Source organism: Scyliorhinus canicula, chromosome 6, assembly GCF_902713615.1.
Source record: "Scyliorhinus canicula chromosome 6, sScyCan1.1, whole genome shotgun sequence".
In the NCBI taxonomy this organism is placed as follows: Eukaryota; Metazoa; Chordata; class Chondrichthyes; order Carcharhiniformes; family Scyliorhinidae; genus Scyliorhinus; species Scyliorhinus canicula.
The window spans coordinates 10,209,110-10,227,804 of record NC_052151.1 but is presented as its reverse complement, the minus strand read 5'-3'; the positions used below and the strand labels follow the sequence as shown (position 1 = coordinate 10,227,804).

At 46.9% G+C, this 18,695-nt stretch overlaps 1 protein-coding gene across 6 annotated transcripts in view; it reads right to left on the bottom strand.

Annotated features, from left to right (window-relative positions):
• LOC119966976 (dynein heavy chain 8, axonemal-like) overlaps positions 1–18,695 on the bottom strand; it is a 1,648,910-nt gene that overhangs the window by 876,705 nt on the left and 753,510 nt on the right. The window lies entirely within an intron of this gene.

The window sequence follows — 18,695 nt, the reverse complement described above, 5'->3', positions numbered from 1 at the left end:
ATGATGTTGAGGAAATAAATGTTCTTGTTAGTGGAGGGGAGTGGCCCATTGAAATCGATCGCAAGGCGTTCAAAGGGCCTAGAAGCCTTGACCAGGTGGGCCCTGTCTGGTCTATAGAAGTGTGGTTTGCACTCCGCACAGATCGGGCAGTCCCTGGTGACCGCTTTTACCTCCTCGTTGGAGAAAGGCAGGTTTCGGGCTCTGATGTAGTGGGCAGGCCAGGTGACCCCTGGATGGCAGAGGTCCACGTGGATGGCTTTCAGACGGCTGATCTGCACGCTGGAGCATGTCCCGCAGGATAGGGCATCCGAGGGCTCGTTGAGCTTCCCCGTTCGATATTTAATATCGTAACTATAGGTGGAGAGTTCGATCCTCCACCGAAGGATTTTATCGTTTTTTATTTTGCCCCTTTGCGAGTTGTCAAATGTAAAGGCAACCGACCGTTGGTCGGTGATGAGGGTGAACCTCCTACCTGCGAGGTAGTGCCTCCAGTGACGAACAGCCTCCACGATGGCTTGTGCTTCCTTCTCGACTGAGACCTCTCGATCGGACCTCCGATTGAATAAACGAACCTATCCTGTCGGCTGTATCGCCTGCTGCGGGTGGCTACTGGTTTGCAATCTGGAGTGAGATTGGCGAAGAGAGGAGGGGGGGGGGGAGATGCGCAGCGTGGCTAGGCTGCAGATAGTGAGTGGGGGCAGGGGCCTGCCGAAGCTGAGGGTGAGGCTCTTGAGGATGCACTGGAAATCCAAGCCTAATAAGAATGGCACGCAGAGTCGGGCAGGACATAAAGTTTAAATTTCGAATAACTAGCGCCTCGAATTGTGAGCGTAGCGACGGTGCGTCCTTGGATTTGGACTGAGTGGGAGCCCGAAGCGAGGGCGATAGTTTGGCTCACAGGAAAAATAGGAAGCAAACAGCGTCTTACCAGCTCTGGGTGTATGAAGCTCTCGGTACTCCCGGAGTCAAAGAGGCATGGCGTGCTGTACCCGTTGATCTGGACCTCCGCCATCGAACTTCGTAGGTGCTTGGGGCGGGTTTGATCTAGGGTGACCGCACTGAGTTGCGGGCAGCGTGATGGGTGCCCGGGGAAGTCGTAGTCTTCCGACTGGGCGTCCGGTCGAGTAGATGCCGGTACGTTCTAGCGAGCTTGATGCAGGATCGCTGCGCTGATTTGCGGGCCGCGTAATGAGTGCCCGGGGAAGTCGTAGTCTTCTGATGAGCTATCTGAGCATGGAGATGCAGATTGGGCCCGTGGATCGCACGTGGTGAGCGGCGAGGAAGATGCCGTCCAAGATGGCGGCCCCCATGAGTCGCACGTGGCCGGCCGCATGGTGGGGGTTTGCCAAGATGGCGGCCCCCATGGATCGCATGTGGCGGGAGGGGGCGGAGTCGGGGCATAGGCCGCAGCGTTTCGGGCCCCGCGGGCCCGCTGGTGCTGGGAGCGATTTGTTCTCTCTACTGGGGAGTTAGAAACTGGGGCCCTTTTCGCGAGGCACACTCTGGCATAGTGGCCTTTCTTCCCGCAGCTGCTGCAGGTCGCGGATCGGGCTGGGCAGTGCTGCCGCGGGTGCTGGCTTTGTCCACAGAAATGGCAGGCTGGGGCAGCTGAGTAGCTGGCTGGGGCAGCAGAGTGACTGGCTGGGGCCGCAGAGTAACTGGCTTTGGCAGCGCGGTAGCTGGGGGGCCGTACGGCACAGGCCTGGGGGAGTTGTTGGTCGGGGGCCCACGATGAGGTCGCGGGGTCCACGGGAAACGAGGTGAGGCTGCGGAAGGAGACTTCCATAGTGGTAGCAACCTCCACAGTAGTATCTAAGTGCTGGGCCCCCTTTTCTAGCAGTCTTTGGCGCACATAGTTCGATCTAAGGCCCTCTACGAAAACGTCCTGCACAGCAAGCTCCCTATGTTCAGCCGCGGTAACGGCCTGATAATTACAGTCATTAGAGAGATTGTTCAGTTCACGTACAAACTCGGCTAGCGTTTCTGTAGGCTGCTGACGTCGAGTCGTAAACACGTAGCGTGCATAAACCTCGTTAATGGGCCTAACGTACATTTTGTCCAATTTCGCCAGCGCTGCGGTGTAAGAACCGGTCAGGTTTAGCTGTGTGGAGATTCTGTGGCTTACCCTCGCGTGCAGTAGGCTGAGCTTTTGTTCCTCCGTTGTTTCAGCGGTGCTGGCTTCTGCCAGGTAGGCCTTAAAACATCTCAGCCAGTTGGAGAAAATTTTTTAGCCTCTGCATCCTGCGGGTCGAGTTCTAGGCGTCCGGACTTGAGGGCTGCTTCCATGATTTACTTCGACTGTTTCGTAAGTATATTAAATTGATGGAACCATCAATTCTACGGACAAGTGCTTGTAGGATTAGAATAGCGGTTTTAATATACTTACAACAGAGCCAGCCTGTTCGCCGTTTAACGTTCGATGAACAGGCCGGCTGGCTCTGTAGCACAGATCTTTATACAGCAGCTCCAGTGGGAGGAGTTCTGGGCGGAGCCAAGGGGGGAGCCCAGTACAAACTCGCGAGTACTCCCAGAGCTACTCCCCCTGGCGGTCAGGTAGTGCAAATGCACTTACAATATCGGTACATATGTACAATGGGAACAGAGTGACATTGGTAACTTATAATACCGTGTGAATCTCATTCACCACAGGCCCATTCCTGAAACAGTAGATCTAACCACCCCTGCCTCCGCCTCTGCCAGTCTGAGAGGTTATCTAGACCATTCCCAACGTGAGACATACTGTCCCAATGAAAAAGAACCCAGCCGCAACCGCAAACCCTTCCACGGCAGCTTAAATTCATTCCGAAGTAAAATTAATTAAACAAGAGCATTCAAAGAAGAAATCACCAAAGGTGGTCATAGAATCCGAGTTTGGAATTGATTCAGAATCCTCGGAATCCTGTAGCGACTCTGGTGAAGAGATCATTCAGGCGGAGGAAACACCCCAAAAGAAAAAAACCTGATGGACTCATGGCATACGGTTAGTCCCTTTAAAGTCAAACTGGTGTAAGACCGAGTCAGTACGAACAGTCTCTTCGGACAGGGAACAAAGAATTACCCGAGCCAAGTATGCCCAACGGTTGGTCCATGAACCAGCTGATCCGTAAAAAATTGATAGAAGGTCTAAAAAATTACCTAACCCCAAGAAAAGGGGAATGGGAACATGGGAAGGGCTTGAGCGATTCCGACACATTTACAATCTCCAACCGTTGGATGGAGTCCAGGTTTTGTCAGTAATAATTCATAAATGGGACAGCAGACAGCTTTCCAGAGATGTTAAAGAAGCACTAGGGACAGACAAACAACAGCTGGAGGAAGGGTGAACGGTAGTTTCGGAATGGCTGTTAAAATATAACCCCCAGAAACTGATTAGATGAAGATTACTGCTTGTGTTCAGAAGAACAAAGAACAAAGTACAACACAGCACAGGAACAGCCCCTTTGGCCCTCCAAGCCTGTACCAGTCATGATACTAACCTTGGCCAAAATCCTCAGCACTTTCCTGTGCCATATCCCTCCATACCTATCCTATCCATGCATTTGTCAAGATGCCTTTTGAACGCCGTTAATGTGTCTGCTTCCACAACCTCCCCTGGCAACGCATTCCAGGCACTCACCACCCTCTACCTAAAAAACCTGACTCGCACATCTCCTCTAAACTTTGCCCCATGGACCTTAAACCTATGCCCCCTTGTGACTGACCCCTCCACCCTTGGAAAGAGTGCCTGCCCATCTTTTTAGCCATGCCCCTCATAGACTTGTAGTCCTCTGTCAGGTCACCCCTCAACCTCCGTCTTTCTAATGAGAACAGTCCGAGTCTATTCAGCCTCTCCGCATAGCTAACATCCTCCAGATCAGGCAACATCCTGGTCAACCTCCTTTGCACCCTCTCCAAAGTCTCTACATATTTCTGGTAATGTGCCAACTAGAATTGTGCGCAATATTCCAAGTGCGGCCTTACCAAGGTTCTGGACAACTGCAGCATGACTTGCCATTTTATACTCGATGTCCCGTCCGATGAAGGCAAGCATCCCATATTCTTTCTTGACTACTATAGATAGAATTTACAGTGCAGAAGGAGGCCATTTGGCCCATCGAGTCTGCACCGGCTCTTGGAAAGAGCACCCTACCCAAGGTCACCACCTCCACCCTATCCCCATAACCCAGTAACCCCACCTAACACTAAGGGCAATTTTGGACACTAAGGGCAATTTATCATGGCCAATGCACCTAACCTGCACACCTTTGGACTGTGGGAGGAAACCGGAGCACACACGGGGAGGATGTGCAGACTCCGCACAGACAGTGACCCAAGCCGGAATCGAACCTGGGACCCTGGAGCTGTGAAGCAATTATGCTATCCACAATGCTACCATGCTGCCCACCGTGTCCACTTGTGTTGCCACTTTCAAAGATCTGTGGACCTGCATGCCCAGATCTCTCTGACGTTCTATATTCCTCAGAGTTTTGCCATTTACGCTATATTTCCCCTCTATATTAGACCTACCAAAATGCATTATTTCACATTTGTCTGGATTAAATTCCATTTGCCATTTCTCTGCCCAAGTCTCCAACCGATGTCCTGCTGTATGCTCTGACAATCCTCAACACTATCTGCCACTCCACCAACCTTTGTGTCATCTGCGAACTTACTAATCAGACTAGCTACATTTTCCTGCAAATATTTTATGTATACTACAAACAACAGAGGCCCAGCACCGATCCCTGTGGAACATCATTAGTCACAACCTTCCGTTCAGAAAAACACACTTCTACTGCTACCCTTTGCCTTCTGTGACCGAGCAAGTGCTCTATCCATCTTACCAACTCACCTCTTCCATGTGATTCCGTGTGACTTCACCTTTTGTACCAGTCTGCAATGCGGCACCTTGTCAAAGGCTTTACTGAAGTCCATGTAAACAACATCTACCGCCCGCCCCTCATCGATTATCTTTGCAACCTCCTCAAAAACCTCGATCAAGTTAGTGGGGCAAGACCTACCCTTCACAAAATCATGCTAACGGGTCAATTTGTTTCCAAATGGGTATAAATCCTGTCCCTGAGAATTATCTCCAATAATTTACCTACAACCGACATGAGGCTCACCGGCCTCTAGCTTCCAGGATGATCCCTTTCTTGAACAGCGGTACCATATTAGTTATTCTACAGTCCTCTGAGATCTCATTTGTTGCCAATGAGAATATAAAGATGTCCGTCAAGGCCCCAGAAATTTCTTCTCTTGCTTCCCTCGGTATTCTGGGGTAAATCCCATCCAGCCCAGGAGTCTTATCTACCTTGATACCTTTAAAAAGACCCAGTATTTCCTCCTTTTCGATGTCAACATGACCCAGACTGACCACACACTCTACCAAAGAATCATCTTCCACAAGTTCCTTTTCTTTGGTGAACACTGATGCAAAGTATTAATTTAGTACCTCAACGATTTCCTCTGGCTCAACACATAGATTCTCCCCACTGTCCTTAAGTGGTCCAGTCCATTCCCTGGCCACCCTCTTGCTTTTTAAATATGAATAAAAAGCTTTGGGATTCACCTTAATTCTACTTGCCAAGGACTTTTCATGACTCCTCCTTGCCCTCCCTCCTAATTGCATGCTTCAGTACCTTCCTACTTCTTTATACTCATCAAGGGTTTCAACTGTCCCAGTCAATATAGGGGAAATAAAATCCCCTACCACAACAACCCTGTTACCTTTGCACAGAGGAAGTATCAGAATATGAAGAAAGGTTAAGGAAAGTATAGGCGATTCACTCAGGAATGAAAATGCCGGAGGGGCAGGAGACTTGGGACACAAGTACTCTTGGGCCGTTGCCTTTATTGCTGGTTTGAGAATGGATTTGTCTGATGCATTAAAATTGGCGTTTCCTCTGTGGGACCAGGTAGCAACAATATTACACAAAATTAATAGATTGATATAGTCAAAGTGACCGAGATATGGACGCTGAGATTCGTGCTACCCAGGCTGGGATACAGCCGAAAGATGTATCATTTCAGTCAACAACTAATGCTCTACCTAATTCAAATGCCCTACGGGAGCCAAAACAAATACGTGGAAAATGCCACAATTATGGAAAAGATGGGCATTAGGCCAGGTCACGCTGGGTGAAACCCCAGGGGCACCAGGGACATAATCTATGCGCAGAGAGCCGCATCGAGAAGCATACGGGCCCCTCCCACTGTTTCTGTACAGGAGCCTACAGGGCCCCTGCCCATTGTCACCACCCAGAGAAATGTATTATCGAGAGCCATATGGAGAGATATATATGCCTCTACCCCACCCACCGTCACCATCCGGAGAATCTGTATGCAGGCCTGATGAGGAGCCTGGTATAATGGATGCATTCAGGAAATTGTCATGACATTGTCACCCCAGCGCCAGACTGCACTGATGGAGTTGTCAAACAATTAGAAAAATTCACCTTCAGTCCCCCTATTCCTCCCAGCCTCTCTTCACACCTTGATTACAACAGGAGGTATGGATTCTACATATTATTGAGGGTGGGCGGCAAAGAGGTAGACTGTCTTTTTGATACAGGAGCAGAGTTAACATGCTTTTCTCTAGTGTATGCAAAATTGATTCCTTCGGATCACAAAAAAACTGTAGCCCATGGTATAGGGGCGATACCCTGATTATCGAAAGAACTCAGCCCATGCTAATAGAATTTGGTCTACATGAATTGATTTCTCCAGTCTGGACAGGCCCAGTGGACCAAGCCATTTTGGGTCTAGATATTCCAGCCCAATTAAATTCTTCTCTAAACATTGAGAATGAAAAGTAACATGGTCAATTAGAGCCTTCAAGAAGGATCAGCTCGACGAACATCCAATTTGGGTCAAAGGTAAGAATGATTGCGGCCAACTACACATGGAGCCGGCATCATTCACTGGAATTGCCCCACCATGTACCAAACAATATCCCGTCAACCCATCCTCCATTGAGGGAATACTACCTATAGTAAAGCAATTTGAGGAATGGGGTGTATTGATTAAAACAGACAGCTCATCGAAAAGCCCAGTTTGGCCTGTGAAGAAAACCAATGGCACATGGCACTTGACCATTGACTACAGGAAGGCGAACCTGTGTATTGATATGAAAGCCCCTTTGGTGGCTAACCTTTCCACTATTTTTAATGACCGAACACCAGAACTTGAGTGGTTTTCAGTTAGAGACATGGGCAATGGCTTTTGGTTGGTACCACTGGCACAGGAGGTAAATCCATGGTTTGCCTTCTCCTTTCAACAGCAACAGTACACCTGGACAAAACTGCCACAGGGTTTTCATAACATCCCTACTGCAGCATCCTTGAGCACGGGTGAGGTCCTGGAGGACTGGAGAATTGCTAATGTTGTCCCTTTGTTTAAGAAGGGTAGCAGGGATAATCCAGGGAATTATAGACCTGTGAGCTTGACGTCAGTGGTAGGCAAACTGTTGGAGAAGATACCGAGGGATAGGATCTATTCACATTTGGAAGAAAATAGACGTATCAGTGATAGGCAGCATGGTTTTGTGCAGGGAAGGTCATGTCTTACAAAGCTAATAGAATTCTTTGAGGAAGTGACAGAGTTAATTGATGAGGGAAGGGCTGTAGATGTCATATACATGGACTTCAGTAAGGTGTTTGATAAAGTTTCCCATGGCAGGTTGATGGAAAAAGTGAAGTCGTATGGGGTTCAGGGTAATCTAGCTACATGGATAAAGAACTGGCTGGACAACAGGAGACAGAGAGTATTGGTGGAAGGGAGTGTCTCAAAATGGAGAAAGGTGACTAGTGGTGTTCCACAGGGATCCGTGCTCGGACCACTGTTGTTTGTGATATACATAAATGATCTGGAGGAAGGTATAGGTGGTCTGATGAGCAAGTTTGCAGATGATACTAAGATTGGTTGAGTTTCAGATAGCGAGGAGGACTGTTGGAGAATACAGCAAAATATAGATAGATTGGAGAGTTGGGCAGAGAAATGGCAGATGGAGTTCAATCCAGGGCAAATGCGAGGTGATGCATTTTGGAAGATCAAATTCAAGAGCGGACTATATAGTCAATGGAAGAGTCCTGGGAAAAATTGATGTACAGAGAGATCTGGGAGTTCAGGTCCATTGTACCCTGAAGATGGCAACGCAGGTCGATAGAGTGGTCAAGAAGGCATACAGCATGCTTGCCTTCATCGGACGGGGTATTGAGTACAAGAGTTGGCAGGTCATGTTACAGTTATATCGGACTTTGGTTAGGCCACATTTGGAATACTGCATGCAGTTCTGGTCGCCACATTACCAGAAGGATGTGGATGCTTTGGAGAGGGCGCAGAGGAGTTTCACCAGGATGTTGCCTGGCATGGAGGGTGCTAGCTATGAAGAAAGGTTGAGTAGATTAGGATTGTTTTTGTTGGAAAGACGGAGGTTGAGGGGGGACCTGATTGAGGTCTACAAAATTATGAGAGGTATGGACATAGTGGATAGCAACAAGCTTTTTCCAAGAGTGGGGGTGTCAATTACAAGGGGTCACGATTTCAAGGTGAGAGGGTGTAAGTTTAAGGGAGATGTGCATGGAAAGTTTTTTACGCAGATGGTGGTGGGTGCCTGGAATGCTTTACCAGCGGAGGTGGTAGAGGCGGGCACGATAGCATCATTTAAGATGCATCTGGACAGATATATGAACGGGCGGGGAACAGAGAGAAGTAGATCCTTGGAAAATAGGCAATAGTTTTAGATAAAGGATCTGGATCGGCGCAGGCTGGGAGGGCCGAAGGGCCTGTTCCTGAGCTGAAATTTTCTTTGTTCTTTGTTCTTTGTATTTCACATGGCCTTACAAAACCATTTAAGGGAACTACCTGAGTTGCCCACTGCCATTATCGAGTCTGCAGATGACAGTCTGTTAGCCACCATTAAAGAAGAGGATCATGAGAAAGATTTCCGTGTTCTTCTGGACCATCTCAGCCAGAGAGGACATAGCACAAATTGCCCAACATGAGGTTGTCCAATTAGGTCAGAAGATTTCAATGGGCAAAAGGGAACTTACCCAAGATAGAACAGAGACAATTCCGGCCTCCAAAGAGCCCAGCACTGTCCAAGAACTGAGATCTTTTTTGGGTTTGTGTACCTTTAACAGAAATTGGATTGATTCATACACACAGTTAGCACAACCATTGAATGACCTTTTAAAGGAAAATTGGAAATCAAAACAGGAGATTGTCTTTCCAACAGAATAGAAAGAAGCCTTTGTGAATCAGAAACAGGCCTTGTGCTCAGCACCAGCTCTGGGAATTCAAAACAATGGGAAACCATTTACCTTGTTTGTCCATGAGAGAGAAGGATACATGACAGCAATCCTAGCCCAGGAACAAGGGCATCAACATAGACTAATTGGGTACTATTCAGGAAAATTGGACACAGTAGCCTCGGATGGTGAAGTTGCCTGAGAGCGCTGAGGCCACATGTAAGGCTGTAGCGGTTACTGCAAGTATTGTCCTAGACCAGAAGCTAACCATTAAATGCCCTCATACAGTTCATGTGCTAATTTCAATGAATAGAGTCACACAAGTCACCTCAGCCAGATGGACAACAGCTTTGGAAGCCCCTAATCTCCATTTCCAACAGGCAAGCCCGGTAAACCCATAATTTTTGCTCCTAGGGAAGCAGGGTGGGGGGTAGGGGAGGTTGTGGTGGAGGGAGGAGAAGAACATGACTGTTTTTAAATAACAGAGGAAATGGGGGAGACGATCCATTGCAAATCCCAGACTTAGTTTTGTTACAGACCATTCCTCTTTTGTTGAAAATGGCATTCGGAAAGCAGGATGGACAGTCACAAGCCTGCACACCATCATGGCAAAGGGAAGTTTTCCCTCAGGGACATTAGGCCAACAAGCTGAAGCATGTCGTGCGGCAAAAGACCAAACAGCTAACATCTATACAGACTCAAGGTATGGTTTTGGAGTATCTCATGACTTTGGCCAATTATGGAAGAAAAGAAGATTCCTCACCACCGCAGCAACACCTATTCAAAATGGGAACGAGGTTCGGGATCTTCCAGAAGCTTTAAAATTGCTAAAAGTGGCCATTCTGAAATATAAGGCCCACACTAAAGAGGACACCGCAGAAGCACAAGGGAATGCCTTGCAGACCAGGAAGTGAAAGAAGCTGCCTCACAATGCAATTCACCAGACAGATCAAAACAAATCTGCAGACTGGAAGTGCGCAGCCTGCTTCAAGACCTACATAAAGTGCAGAGTGAGTGTTCACGAGAATAAAAAAGGATATGGATGGAAGCAGGTATCAAATTCTGTGAAGATGGCATTTGGAGACAAGCAGAGACAAATAGACCGTAGGATCATAGAATTATACAATTGACAGTGCAGGAGGCTGCCATTCGGCCCATCGGGTCTGCATCAGCCTTTGGAAAGAGCACCCTACCCAAGCCCACACCTCCACCCTATCCTCATAACCCAGTCGGAATTGAACCTGGGACCCTGGAGCTGTGAGGCAGCAGTGATAACCACTGCACCATCACGCCGCCCAGAAGAGCTACAGCTAGCCACACGGTTACAGTTCTATGCAAAGACCAGTTGCACCACAGTCACTGGTGCACTATTTGGCCCAACAGATCCACTCATGGGGGTACCTGACCCATCAACAGATGTTGGCTCAATTCCAGAAAAACTGGTGCGATCGAGGATTCAAGAAATATGCCCAGGCGGTGGCACGATTGCGTCACCTGTCAGAAGAACAATTCAGCACCTATAATATCAATGTCTCAGTTAAAAGCTCCTGCCCCTGCAGAACTATTCCAGCATATACAGGTCAATTACATTACATTTCCGCCATATCAGGGATACACTGACATCCTGGTAATAGTGGTAATAGAGGCCATCCTGGTCAGAAGAGCTACAGCTAGCCACACCGCTAAGGTTCTATGCAAAGACTATTTTCCCAGATGGGGAGTACTAACCAGTACAGACTCAGACAACGGAACCCATTTACAGGCGGTGTTTGCAAAGAGGTTTCTAAGCTATTGAATATCCAGTGGGAACTACATTGCCGTTACCACCCACAGTCCTCAGGACAAGTAGAACGCATGAACCGGACCCTGAAAGAAAGATTAACAGTCTCACTATGAAGGAATGCCATGGCCTCAAGCCTCACCATGCATCCTGTGCAGTATCAGAGCAAGACCAAACAAAACCACGGGCCTGAGTCCATTTGAAGTAATTACTGGCAGGCCTATGTCCTTGCCAGGGACTATTGACTGACAAAAAGCTGATTGTCATTTTGAGGAAATGAATAAATGAATGTGATAAAATTAGAATTATTAGTTAAGATAGGATAGATAGTAGGGCCGGTCCGATGTTAGTAGGGCCGGTCTGATGGTAGGGGGCTCACAGACAAAGGACAAAGAGATTTAGCCAAAGCCTGTTTGAAACCATCGGGGGAGGGTGGCCGCATGGTGAGCAAGGTGAAAAGGATGCTGGGGTTACAATGCAAAGTGACCAATTAGGATATAGGGCCAGGTCAGGAGGTGTATAGAATGACCAATGGGAAGCTTATATGTGAATCTTACTGTGATTTTGAATATATCAGCAGAAGTTTCTTTGTATACTCTCTCTCTTTATTCTGGGCTCTCAGAAGACAGTGTGTGTGTCCTGAGGTCCTATGGATTGAGTCAGCCTTGCAAGTTAGTTATTATTAAATGATATGATACCTGCAAATCCATCTCAGATTTTATTGAATCTAGACTGACAGCAAATTAACCAGGAATCAACATTTGGTGCCGAAATCCGGGTTTCTCGACAATCTTGCCTTTCATCTGCGAAATCAGAATTGGAGTGCTCGCAGACGGCGAGAGAGGATTATGGGCCCACGATGTTTTTATATCGATTTTCCTCTGTCTCGTATTCTGCTAACAGTCTAATCACTCGCATTTGATTAGGTCCGATTGCCTCGACGAAATCAAAGGTCAGTCTGATGGATTCAAAGATTTTATTTCAGTCATTGCAGGTATGGTTAAGTTTTGGAATGAGGCGAACAGTTCAGTTGGTGTCTGATGGGATGTTGCCTGGTTCCTCAGTTGCATGAGGCGAACAGTTCAGTTGGTGTCTGATGGGATGTTGCCTGGTTACTCAGTTGCATGAGGCGAACAGTTCAGTTGGTGTCTGATGGGATGTTGCCTGGTTAACTCAGTTGCATGTGAGTAGCAAATTAAAAATTGGCTCTATTAAATTATACTTTAATTTGGTTAAGGTCTTTAACGGATTGATGTGATATCGCGCAACAGTTCAGTAAAAGACCGTTGATGGTATGTTGGCGCACACTTCAATTCCGTTCAATTCTAATTTGATGAAAAAATTGGTTAAGGTCCGTACCGGGTTGATGTGATGTCGCGAAACAGTTCAGTGAAGGAAGGATCACTGATGGAATGTTTGCGGGCAGTTCAATTCCGTTCAACTATAGCTTCGCGAAGATATGGGTTGTTTGAATGAAACAGAATTGGGTTATAAATGACTTGTGTGTTGATGAATGACCGTATAAGGATTTGAATTCCTTTGTCTGAATGGAGATCTCCAATGAATGAATCTGTTTGATACGAATGTGATAACCTCTGTTCCTAGTTTTGTGAAATGTTGTGTTTTAGGAGGTATTAAAGTGAGAGTTAAAACGGAGTAAGTATTTGAAAGTTCTTCAGAACCTTAGTAATAATGATGTGGGAGTTAATTAAACATAATTCTCAGGAAGAAAACAAAAAGTGAAATTAAACTGTATAAATTGGGATTTGTAAATGATTAGTTGCAACTCGGCATAGTCTTGGCTGCAAAAAAATAAATAAATAAATAAACAAATAAAATAGTTTCACATCAATTAGAAGTTATAAATGGCCGGCGAGCAATGTGCTCAGCACTAAATGGACACAAAGAGATTTCCAAGCAGACAGCTTTGTGTAAGCTGTACTGCATGGCTCCGCAGGGTCCTAGTGCCTGACGAGCACGAAAAGTCACTTGCAGAAATAATGATGTTTAGCATGTTATAGACATTGAAGAAGGAGATTTGGAGAATAAAGATATTGGACCAGAAGTTAGATTAAGAGAATTAATTGCAGTATCAGGAAATGAGAATCTGATTGCAGGGAAATATTTAATAAAAAATTGATGCAGACAAATTAAGATATTGAAACCAATTGCTAATTTAGAGGAAGTTTGGGTGAAGCTACCAACTAAGACTGCAGGGAAAATCATCCGTGAAGCTGTAAAATGTAAAGACAAGATTGTTAAGATTCTGGGTACACATACAGTTGAATTAGAGAAGCATGGTGTCTGGAGCAAAAGAAATTGTATCACAATTAAAACACATGATCCAATGGGGGAGAAGACAGTGAATTAAAACCTGTTAGCAGCATTGATTGGACAGCTGATAAAGTTCAAATGTCATGTTTGGATCTTACTTTCATACAAATCCGGTTGTCATCAAAATAAAGTAATTAAAGTAAATGCAGTAGCACTATCAGGAATGTATCAGGGGAAGGTTTTGACTAGATTGGATCACTGGGTGAGCAAAAGAGGAGGAGTTTGAGATTCTTCGCATCTCACTCAGGGGTGCAATAACAGAAGGAGGAGGCTTAACAGGCCTTAATTGTATGATGTACATCAAGGATAAGGAAAATAAAAAGGTTCAAAAAGACATTATGTCAGAATTTAAATAAAAAGGTTCTAAAAGAAGTTATGTCAGAATTTAAAAATCTGGTCACATTGATCAAATACAGAGGAATTATGATACTCGATCGGCAGCCTACGGGCAATGAGCGTAGGAATGTAATCAGTAAAGATTTAAATGTATGGAATGATAGAACAAGGGCGGTGCTTAATGGCCCTCAGTTTAAAATGGTTCACAGTGAGTATTGAGAAACCACCAGTCAGGATTGTGGGGCATTCTGTAGCCCGATTGTTTGGACTGGTAGTAGTCATATGAAACCCAGGAGATGGTCAGATACTGAGTTATCAGGAGAATGGATAATGCATTTGCAAAGACAGCGATGGGATGCTGCAGCCCCCAGGGAGATTTGGGGCATTCATGATTGTTTTGTGGAATATCAGGCAACTTTAATGATTGAGGTTTGTGACCACAGGGGGGATTTTGAATCCAAGAGCATGGAGCAGTGCAGCACAGGGCAGGCCCTTCGGCCCTCGATGTTGTGCCGAGCAATGATCGCCCCACTCAGACCCACGTATCCACCCTATACCCGTGGCCCAACGGCTTCCCCTCCCCCTTAGCCTTGCTATTGGGACACTACGGGCAGTTTGGCATGGCCAATCCACGTAACCCCGCACATCTTTGGACTGTGGGAGGAAACCCACGCACACACGGGGAGGACGTGCAGACTCCGCACAGACAGTGACCCAGCCGGGAGTCGAGCCTGGGATCCTGGAGCTGTGAAGCATTTGTGCTAACCACCATGCTACATAAGTGTCAGTGTAAGTGGGATAGATTAATGACAACGTGCAATTACTGCAAGGATAATTTGGCCGACAACAATGTGACTTTAAAAGGCTGTGCAATCTTGTAGACAAGTGACAGACTTATGGTATCGATTTGTGAGGCAGTACGTGGGCTATGCTAGATGGTACTTGGAATATCCAAGCACGGATAGGAAGATACAAATTAAGAAATAGGGCCCTCTCCGCCTTTGACCTGTTCGTTTTAGTTTCAGATGAAGCAACGATCATACCGATGAAGAACCTGAACAACACTCTGCAGAAGAATGTTTCAGACAGTATGGGAAAAAACTAATGATACAATTGGCTACATGTTTGAGGGAATTGAATGATAGAGCCCGGAAGAAAAACCTTACGGGTTAGCAACAAATCAAAACATCAAATTATTACTGAATACTGAAACCTCCGTTCAGACATCTCTAACGGGACGTTAGCTGATGGGTGATCTGTGGTCTCCAGGAGGGACGTATTACGCGGAGGAGTTATTAAGGGTCTCGGCAGACAGCAGCGACTGACGAGGAACCCCCGTATTTTAAATGACAGTAGTCTGAAACAGTGCATCTCAAACTATCTGTTGTGGCGTACCGGCAGTTTTTCCAATGTGCCAGGGACCGGTGAGCGAAACAAGCCAATCCAGGATTACTGTCTCTTTCTTTTCTGGAAACACTCCACGTACCGGTACGTACGCGTACCACACTTTGAGAGGCTCTGGTCTAGAATATTGGCAGCTTGCTGCCGCGAGGGGAAATTTGTAACCAATATAGCATTGGAGAGTATAACAGTTGTTACAGACTAAATGTCCTGTAAGTTGTTTGGGAATGTTATGTATAAATTCAATTGGGTTGTAACCACAAGAAGTTAACTGTACTAAGTGCGTGCGTGGTGTTTAAGAAAAACCAAATAATGGCAAGTATACACTCCATGCGGTAAGGAAAATGATAACAGACAACAGGGGGTTGAAGAAAACGGAGCTATTGTCTCAAGTAAGCCAGGGCTGGCGGGCTACATGATTCAGTACAATGTTCGATGTCAGAGTCAGGAAGTCAGAAATAGAAACAGGATTGGTTGACGCTCCTGCAATTAATAAAGCAAGATAATCAGTGCATGATACAAAATATCATCAATTACCATTCCTATGGGAAACGGAAAGCACTTCCTACAAAAAAAAACCCCAGTGAGGGATAAGGACCTTTTGGTCGCTGATGGACTGAGTTGTGGGCTGCTTCTAAGGGACATGAGGACGCTTTTATGGTGCTACTGCCCCGAGGTAGTCAGATGCCTTGGAGGTAGTGGAACAACCGGAATGGCTATTGTGTTACCTTCCTGAGCGGCGCCAGCTATGGTTCACGGTGATTGGACTTGAGGAAAGCACATCACAAAGGGTCTATTGACACTGGTCTGCAAGATGGATGCATTTACCATTGATTTTCCGGCACAGTTTACAAATCATGACATGTAAACACGAATGACAAGGCTGAGGGATAGTTGCTAGTCAGTATAACTATAAGAAGGATATAAATCCTAAGGGCAACATGGTAGCATTGAGGATGGCTATCTATCTAGTCGGATTCAGCTCAGGGTTATCTCTCATAGCTTGGCCATGGGGTTTTACCTGATGCATGGATTGCTAATACTTGTTATTATAATTGTATACTGCATAATCATTGGATGCTTTAATATGTGTTGTACGCTGGCTAGGGCTCAGATGCTGCCCATCATTATTCACCAGAGAGGACATCTCGTTACTGATGACCATCACACCAGACGGAAGAGGACGGAGAGCCAAAGGCTGTAAAAATGTGATGAGGTGTTTATGTACGGAATAACGGCTCAGTTAAGTTCTGATAACGGGCCTCATTTTATTGGATAGATTAACGAGGAGTTCTGCTCCCAGTTGGGCATACGCCAGCAGTTAGACTGTGCGGACAGACCGCAGTCAGCCGGGTTGGTTGAGAGACATAATCAGACCCTCAAAACTAAATTGGCTAAATTAAGAGCGGACACGGGGCCGACATGGCTTAAGTTGCTCTCCGGTGTCCTCATTCAGCTGTAGGTCACGCCTGCAGGATCGGCCTGGCTCTCTCCTGCCGAGTCTTTTCCGGCAGGCCCATTAGAACACCCTGGAACCTGCCTGTTCCCAGATTGGTCCAGGTTCACCATCTGACTAAAGAAAGGACTAACTATGTTCTAGCCCTCACTAACGCCCTCAAGGAGCTTCATGGCCAGGTCCGCGCAGCTCACTCGTCACCGTCCCTATCACATAGCTCGCTCTCAGTGCAGCCTGGTCGTTATGTCATGGTCAAAAATTGGACTCGGAAAGGGTCAGAGCCATGATGGGAGGGGCCTTTCCAAGTTCTCCTTACCACCCCCACTGCAGTTAAAGTGGAGGGGTGGAGTGTTTGGGTCCACCTCCACCACTGTAAAAGGTCGGTCACTAACCTGCCTCCCTTCCCCAGCGCTATTTTACAGGTGTGAAGCATGATGGGGTGGCTACACACCACCTGTGTGATCTTCGGCATCGCCTCGCTTAGAGTGACATCGGCGGCGGTAATGGAACAGGGGAATATCATCTACATCTGTAACCCCAACCGAAGTACCTGGACATTCCACCTCTGCAAAGATGACGTTCTTCGCTGCCCCCATATACGAGGGCGTGGTATCGACTCATGGAAGGTCATCCGGTTAACGGACCATGCAGGACTTATGACGCAATTGCACCGGTCCCAACGATGGGAAGGGAAGACTGCATGGACATTGCCTTGTTTTTGGAGCATATGTAAATTTGATTTTGGATGTGTTAACCTTGATGCCTTACAGGTAAAATCAGACTGTGAGGAGGGGGTAGGAAGAGGTTGTGAGAGAGAAAGAGGGACTAGACAGAGGAAGGGCTGTGTAAGAGGGGAGGTACAACCAGACGTAGGTTATCAGGAGATGTACTTAATTTATTTTGGACCCGGAGTGAGGGAAACCTGGACGGTATAAATCTCTTCTAGATTTACCACCGCTTGTATGGCCAGGGGAGGGTTGTCTGCTACACAAACCCCACATCGGTGTCTAGGTTATTTTCTGTTTCTCCGCTTTGGGGCACTCCCCAAACTGTGGTTCATTGTCAGAGTTCCGAGCCACCGCCCGCGCAAGTTACTCTTCCTTCCGATCCAGGTTCGGCCCACCGGCTATTCGCCTTCCCCTTCCTCGGGATAATTCCCACTCTCACTAGGATAAGCTTCAACGGTGGAGGGCATATATACCTAGCCCCTTCACTCCCAATAGAGACTCCTGGTTATACGAGAATTGTTTCAGCAGTGAGAGGTACGGCTGTTGCTGGTAGAGATGAAAATGAATATAACATGTCTGTCCTCCACTTGCACTGATCCAAAGTGTTGCATAATTGCATAACCCTGACATCAGGTCAATGTGCCTGTTACAATGCCACTTGTGTCCCGTTGACGCTAGGCATCCAGCTCCTTTGTAGCTGGGCGAATGTCTCTCATATCACTGTTGAGTTTAGGGCATTCCACATTGCTATGAGGCCCGGATGGGCGTTCCAAAGTTGGATGAAATGGGCTACTGGGGGTTCCCTGCTCAACCAATACACTGATTGTGATGCTAGCCTGTACACGGAGCAAGGATACTACTTTTTCTTTAATGGTACAGCAACCAATGTTTTGTCACCCCCATTTCCCCGCCAAATTGCTATCGGGACTCTAGTCCCCACCACAGTCCCCTGCCCCACTGAGTGGATACTGCGCCATAAATTGGCACGTTGGTCAGTCTCAGCCGAATTCTGCGAAGGTTGGAAGAAACCTCAGGTTCCAGCACCCAACCGGGGCCACTCAGTCGGATGGGGAATTCTGAGCGCCTAGACACTGGGGGGTATGGGGGGTTCCTTGGCGGTCAATAATAGGAATTATTTTATTTGCGGCCTTACCATCCTGGGAAACGAGACCTTAGGGGCCCTCGGGGCAATAACAAAGGAACTATCTCAACTGCGGTTGTTTGCCATGCAGAACCGGTATGCTCTTGACTATCTTCTGGCCCATGAAGGTGGGGTATGCGCCATAGTGCAGGGTAAGTGTATCATGGGAGTTCAAGATTTAACCGCTAACATCACTACATTTATGGATCGCATAAGGGACCACCTGGACGGTATGCGGGACCCTGGCTCTTGGGGTAGCTGGGGATTCGGAGGTTGGAAGGATTGGTTG